This window comes from Choloepus didactylus, chromosome 21 (genome assembly GCF_015220235.1).
Source record: "Choloepus didactylus isolate mChoDid1 chromosome 21, mChoDid1.pri, whole genome shotgun sequence".
Lineage (NCBI taxonomy): Eukaryota > Metazoa > Chordata > Mammalia > Pilosa > Megalonychidae > Choloepus > Choloepus didactylus.
In genome coordinates, this window is record NC_051327.1 from 47510671 (window position 1) to 47518670 (window position 8000).

General features: G+C 41.3%; 1 pseudogene; it reads right to left on the bottom strand.

The window, feature by feature from the left end:
• Positions 1 to 280: 280 nt before the first annotated feature.
• LOC119518060 lies at positions 281 to 912 on the bottom strand (annotated as a pseudogene).
• Positions 913 to 8000: the final 7088 nt, after the last annotated feature.

The window sequence follows — 8000 nt, forward strand, 5'->3', positions numbered from 1 at the left end:
ACTGTCTGAAACACTTCGCAAGATATTGTAGTAGCTGAAACATAGAGGCTTAGTTGGGCACAGGAACTCAATTTAAAAATAAACAGAAAAATCACACTGTAACTACTTGATTTCTTTAAAATCACTGAGCAAGAAAAGCAATACTGAACTTCACATACTGATTTTACATGCCTTCTATATAGTAGCTTAACTTAAATCCAGGAGCAAAATTTAAGGCTCTTCTCTATTTTTGGTGAACAATTACATGGATTTTACCAAGGAATAACCTTTTAAAATTTTTTTACTTTAAAGAGGGCAGGCTTGGCACTTTTTTACTGATGTTACCATTGTTAATATTCCTTGGGAATTTCTAAGATTCATATTTTTTTACAACTGCTTCAGCCCAGACTAGAACTTCTGCTAAACTACTCCAAGATTTCATCAGTCTATTTTGTGCTTCAATTTCTGTAACAGTCTCGTTCATGCTGGTTCCCAATACCATTCCCCCCTTACGCATTTCCACAAGATTATTGTGAACCTTTTCTGCAATGGGAAATTAAATCCAGTTCACAGGCATTTTCAAAACTCTTGTCTAATGTTTCCACACATACTTGAATTAGATCTAAAATGCCAATTACACTTTCTGAAGAATGAACACAGGAGAGAAAATACAATGTGGCATAATGTCTTTGAATCAATTTGTTGTCAGATCCTTCTATTAACTAGATTTAACAACTAGGTCAGACTGTGTGACCTAGCTTAAGACTGATATCAAAGTCCTCCTTCTAGGAAATTATATTTTCATCTTTTTCATCATAACAAATGGAAAGTCTCCCTCATGATTTGTTGTGGTATAACTTCACTGTAGGGCTGGTGGAACTTGGAGAGCTGTGACTTCCCATGGTTGTTGAAGGTGATGGTCAGCTTGATCATGGCAACAGCTTTATTGAGATATGCACCATAAAGTTGCCCTTTTAAAAAGTACACAGTTCAGTGGCTTTCATTTTCAGTATATTCGCAAAGTACATAAATCACCACTATCTAATTCCAAAACACTTTCATCACCCTCAGAAGAAACCCCCTACCCGTTAGCAGACACCCTCCATCCTCTTCCCACCCACCCACAAGTCTCTGGCAACCAATAATTTACTTTTTATTGCAGTAGATTTGCTGACTCTGGATAGGCCACATGTAATTATATTTTAAGTTTTTGCTTAACCTGATTAGATAATTTATAGGTTCAACATTAATAGGTAGTGTGATGGTTAGGTTCATGTATTAACTTGGCCAGGTGATGGTTTCCAGGTGTCCGGTTAAGCAAGCACTGGCCTAACCATTGCCGCGAGGATGTTTGTGGCTGCTTGATAAACCAGAAGGCTGGTTTGTTAAATTATCAGTTCATTGACTGCAGCTGTGACTGATGATGTCAGTGAAGGGTGTATCTTCCACAATGAAAGAATGTAGTCAGCTGGATTTAATCCAATCAGTTGAAGACTTTTAAGTGAGACATATAGAGGAACTTCACTGCTTCTTCAGCTGACCAGCAAAGCATTTCCTGAGGAGTTCATTGAAGGTGCCAGTTTGTTTCCTAGGGAGTTCATCAAACATCTACATTGGAGTTGCCAGTCTGCTGCCTGCCCTATGGAATTTGGACTCATGTATACCCACAGTTGCATGAGACACTTTCATAAATCTTATATTTATAGATATCTCTTGTTGATTCTGTCTCCCTAGAGAAGCCTAAGTAATACAACTTGGTACCAGAAGTGGGGTTTTTCTTGAGAAACAGAATCTTAAAATGGGTTTTTACAATTTGTTTTCTACTCTGGCTAGATTCAAAGGCACTAATGACTCCTTTTCCAATAATCAAGATGGCACTGGTAGTCCATAGCATGAGTTGGCAATGGAGATATGCAAAATAGCAACATTTGATTCTCCTAATCATACTCATATGAAGCAAGGCTCTGGGTGACAGTGTTTTTGACAACTTCACAGAGTTGGCAGAGTTAAGAAGTATAATGATGTTGGCTGGTTCCTCTTATCCAGATACACTGGATAAAGTTATAAGAGAAAGGAACAAGCTAAAGTCTTCAAATTTGAAACTTAGGCACTGTATGACAGATGTAAAGATTTCTATGTGTGCCCTGAAAGGAAATCTTATTTCCTGTGGCTGCAGACTTGAAATTTCTGAAAACCAGACCCGGAATCTCATTGTGTAAGTAGCAGATTTACAATGTAAACTAAAATCTCAACCTTATGGTATGTCTGCTATTAAAATAAAGGCATTCATTGGAAGATTGATGACAAAGAAGTCTGGGGAAGGGATATGTGGATAGACCTTTCTGAGTGGGCAAAAAACATGAAGATATTTGTGTCCCATGTGAATGCTCACCAGAGGGTGACTTCAGCAGAAGAAGATTTTAATAACCAAGTGGATAAAATGACCCATTTAGTGGATACCAATCTGCCTCTTTTCCCAGCCACTCCTGTCATTGCCCAGTGGGCTCATGAACAAAGTGGTCATCATGGTAGGGATGGAGGTTATGCATGGTCTCAGCAATATGGACTTCTGTTCTAGTTTGCTAATGATGCCAGAATGCAAAACACCAGAGATGGATTGGCTTTTATAAAAGGGGGTTTATTTGGTTACACAGTTACAGTCTTAAGGCCATAAAGCGTCCAAGGTAAACACATCAGCATTCGGGTACCTTCACTAGAGGATGGCCAGTGGTGTCTGGAAAACCTCTGTTAGCTGGGAAGGCACGTGGCTGGTGTCTTCTCCAAAGTTCTGGTTTCTTGATGGCTTTCTCCCAGGATGTTCCTCTCTAGGCTGCAGTTCCTCAAAAATGTCACTCTTAGTTGCACTTGAGGTATTTGTCCTCTCTTAGCTTCTCTGGAGCTAGAGTCTGCTTCCAACGGCCGTCTTCAAAATGTCTCTCATCTGCAGCTCCTGTGCTTTCTTCAAAGTGTCCCTCTTGGCTGTAGCTCCTTTTCAAAATGTCACTCACAGCTGCACTGCATTCCCTCTGCCTGTCAGCTCATTTATATGTCTCCACTGATCAAGGCCCACCCTGAACAGGTGGGGCCATGCCTCCATGGAAATATCTCATCAGAGTTATCACCTACAGTTGGGTGGGGCACATTACATGGAAACACTCAAAGAATTCCAATCTTATCAGCACTAAAATGTCTGCCCCACAAGATTGCATCAAAGATAATGGCATTTGGGGGTCATAATACATTCAGACTGGCACAACTTCCATTCACCAAGGCTGACCTGGCCACAGCCACTGCTGATTGCCCAATCTGCCAGCAGCAGAGACCCACACTCAGTCCCTGATATGGCACCATTCCCTGAGGTGATCAGCCTGCTACCTGGTGGCAGATTGATTACATTGGACCACTTCCATCATGGAAGGGGCAGCAATTTGTTCTTACTGAAATAGACACATATTCTGGATATGGGTTTGCCTTCCCTGCATGAAATGCTTCTGCCAAAACTACCATCCATGGACTTACAGAATGCCTTGTCCACTGTCATGGTATTCCACACAGGATTGCTTCTGACCAAGCAAACCCATTTTGCAGCAAATGAAGTGAGGGTATAGGCACATGCTCATGGAATTCTCTGGTCTTCCATGTTCCCCATCATCCAGAGGCAACTGGGTTGTTCTAGTTTGTGCTAATGCTGCAGAATGCAAAACACCAGAGATGGATAGGCTTTTATAAAACGGGGGTTTATTCTCACTACACAATTACAGTCTTAAGGCCACAAAACGTCCAACGGTAACACCTCAGCAATCGGGTACCCTCACCGGAGGATGGCCAATGGCCTCCAGAAAAACCTCTGTTAGCTAGGAAGGCAGCTGGCATCTGCTCCAAAGCTCCGGCCTCAAAACGGCTTTCTCCCAGGACGTTCCTCTCCAGCAAGCTTGCTTCTCTTCAAAACATCACTCCCAGCTGCACTCTCTTTCTCTCTTTGAGTCAGCTCATTTATATAGCTCCACCAATCAAGGCCCACCCCGAATGGGTGGGGCCACACCTCCCATGGGAACATCTCATCAAAATTATCTCCCACAGCTGGGTTGGTGGCAACACTCCAAGCAAATCCAACCAGCACCAAAAAACTTCTGCCCCACACAAGACCACAAAGATAATGGCATTTGGGGGACACAATACACTCAAACCGGCACATGGGTTGATAGAATGGTGGAATGGTCTGTTGAAGACTCAATTGCAGTGCCAACTAGATGGCAATGCCTTGCAGGGTTGGGGCAGTGTTCTCCAGGAGGCTTGTGTATTGCTCTGAATCAGCGTTCTACCCTATGGGGCTGTTTCTCCCATAGCCAAGATTCATGGGTCCGGGTATCAAGTGATGGAAACAGGAGTGGCACCACTCGCTATCACTCCTAGTGATCCACTAGGTAAATTTTTGCTTCCTGTCCCTGCAAGCTTCAGCTCTGCTGCTCTACAAGTCTTTGTTCCAAAAGGAGGAGTGCTTCCAGCAGGGAAAGACAAACAATAATCCCATTTGAACTGGAAGTTAAAGACTGCCACCTGGCCACTTTGGCCTTCTTATCTCTGAATCAACAGGCAAGGAAGGGGATTACTGTACTGGCTGGGGTGATTGATCCTGACTATCAAGGGGAAATAGCACTGCAACTACACAATGGAGGTAAAGAAGAGTTTTCCTGGAATACAGGAGATACCCTAGGGCATCTCTTAGTACTACCATGCCCTGTGATTAAAGTAATGGAAAACTGCAACAACCCAATCCAGGCAGGACTACCAATGGCCAAGAAACTTCAGGAATGAAGGTTTGGGTCACCCCACCAGGCTAAGAACCACGGCCAGCTGAAGTGCTTGCTAAGGGTAAAGGGAACATGGAATGGATAGTGGAAGAAGGTCGTGATAAATATGAACTATGACCATGTGACCCGTTACAGAAACGAGGACTATGATGTCATGAATATGTCCTCTTTGTTCCGTCTGTAAAGCAAATATCTTTGCTTTCTTCTCTGTCTTATCCCCTAATTATATGACATAAGCTGGGTTGTTCATTTTGCAGTATTTAAGTTAAAGGAAATCAATTTTAGGGTTAATGTCACCCAAGGAGTTACACCCTATTCTGGAGAGATTTAGTGCATTTCCTATTGTATGCTGGACAGCGGAGTATTGTTATGTGAAATATATGTCTGCTATTGTTCTCTACTTAGAGATAAAGTATGGTTTTAGGTGATTTGTATAACTGCCAAGTTGACAAGGGGTGGACTGTTTTGGTTAGGTTCAAGTGTCAACTTGGCCAGGTGATGGTACCCAGGTGTCTGGTCAAGCAAGCACTGGCCTAACCATTGCTGCGAGAATGTTTGTGGCTGCTTGATAAACAAGAAGGCTGGTTTTTTAAATTATCAGACAATTGGCTGAAGCTGTGGCTGATGATGTCAATGAAGAGTGTGTCTTCCACAATGAGAGAATTCAGTCAGCTGGATTTAATCCAATCAGTTTAAGACTTTTAAACGAGACAGATAGAGGAACTTCACTGCTTCCTTGGCTGACCAGTGAAGCATTTCCTGAGGAGTTCATTGAAGTTTCCAGTTCATTTCCTGAGGAGTTCATAGAACATGTTCATCGAAGTTGCCAGTTTGCTGCCTGAGGAGTTCATCAAACATCTTCATTGGAGTTGCCAGCCTGCTGCCTGCCTTACGGAATTTGGACTCGTGCATACCCACAGCTGCATGAGACACTTCTATAAATCTTATATTTAGAGATATCTCTTGTTGATTCTGTTTCCCTAGAGAACCCTAATTAATACAGATAGTGTGCCAGTTTGGATGTGTTGTGTCCCCCAAAACTGCACATTCTTTGATGCAATCTTGTGTGGGCAGATGTATTAGGTTGATTAGGTTGGAACTTACTGATTGAGTATTTTCATGGAGCTGTGACCCACCCAACTGTAGGTGATAACTCTGATTAGATAATTTCCATGGAGGTGTGGCCACACCCATTCAGCGTGGGCCTTCATTAGTTTACTGGAGGCCTATAAAAGCTCAGACAGAAGGTGCTCACTGCTAGCTGCAGCTGAGGGACACATTTTGAAGACCAGCCATTGAAAACTGACACTGACATTTTGGGAGAGTGCCACTTTGCACCACAACCTGCAAGCAAGCAGATGCCAGCCATGTGCCTTCCCAGATAACAAAGGTTTTCCGGATGCCATTGGCCATCCTTCAGTGAAGGTACCCTATTATTGATGCCTTGCCTTGGGATGCTTAATGGCCTTAAGACTGTAACTGTGTAACCAAATAAACCCTCTTTATAAAAGCCAATCCATTTCTGGTATTTTGCAAAAAGGCAGCATTAGCTAACTGGAACAGATAGTTTTTCTTGTCAGCAAAACAGAAGAGATTTTAAAAACCATACCTGCCAGCACAAAAGCTATTTTACATTCAAATGATTTATTTTGGTTTCCATTTAACTAAAGCTGATTTCCTTATTAAAGATGCACCTTGGAGAATTACTACTGACCTTACAGAATAAAAAGGATTATAAGGTAATACTAGGAACAATTATATGCCAATAAACTGGATAACTTAGATGAAATGGACTATAAAGACACAAGCTACCAAAATTGACTCAGGAAGAGAAAGAAAATCTGAACAGACCTATAACAGATCTATAAAGAGACTGAATTAAACTATCCCCCTCCCCCCTAAAAAAAAGCCCAGGCCCATATGTCTTTACTGGTGAATTCTTCCAAATGTTTAAAAGAGGAATTAATACTGTTTCTTCACAAACTCTTCCAAAAAATAGGAGTGAGGGAAAATGTCCCAACTCTTTCTATGAGGCCAGTATTACCTTGATACCAAAACCAGACAAAGATATCACAAGAAAGAAAACTTCAGATTAATACCTCTTAGGAATGTAGAAGCAAAAATCCTCAACAAAATATTAGCAAACTGAATGCAGCAACACATAGAAAGGATTATTCACCATGATCAAGTGAGATTTGTCCCAGGATTGCAAGGTTGGTTTAACATACAAAAATCAGTTAATGCTCTACACTGTGGTGGTCTGGAGCTATGTACCCCAAAAGAACATCTTCTTAAACTTAATCTATTCCTGTGGGTGTGGACCAGTTGTAAATCCGATCTCTTCAAGATGTTACTTCCGTTAAAGGGTGGCCCAAATGAATCAGGTTGGGCTTTAATCTGGATTACTGGAGTCCTTTATAAACAGATTGAAATTCATACAGAAAAGCCATGGGGAGAAGCCAGAAGTCAATAGAACCCAGAGAAGTCAGGAGAGGTCACCATCTGCATTACTATGTTACAGAAAAGCCAAGGACCAAGGAAAGCCAGCAACCAGCACCAGAATACCAGTCTTCCGGGAGAAAGCATCGCCTTGATGATGCCTTTATTTTGCACTTCTTCTAGCCTCAAAACCATGAGCAATAAATTTCCATCATTTAAGCCAACCCATTGCATGGTATTTGCTTTGGCAGCTAGGAGAACAAAAACATACACCACACATAATCATCTCAATGGACACAGAAAAAATCATTTTACAAAATCTAAGACTCTGTCACAATAAAAACACTCAACAAACTAGGAATAGAAGGGAACTTCCTCAACCTGATAAAGGGCATCTACCCAAAGCCCGTAGCTTACATCACACTTCATGGTGAAATACTGAAAACTTTCCCCCTAAAATCAGAAACAAGACAAGGATACTCACTCTCACCACTTCTATTCAACATTGTACTGAAGGTTCTGGCCAAGGAAATTAGGGAAGAAAATGAAATAAAAGGCATCCAGATTAGAAAAGAAGAAATAAAGCTATCTCTATTTGAAGATGACTTGATCTGGTATGTAGAAAATCCTAAGGTATCCACTAAAAAAAATCAGAATAAAAAATAGTTAATCCATTCAGCAAGTCTCCAGGATCAAGATCAATATACAAAAATTAATTGTATTTCCATACACTTGAACTGAATAATCTGAAAATGAAATTAAGAAAACAAT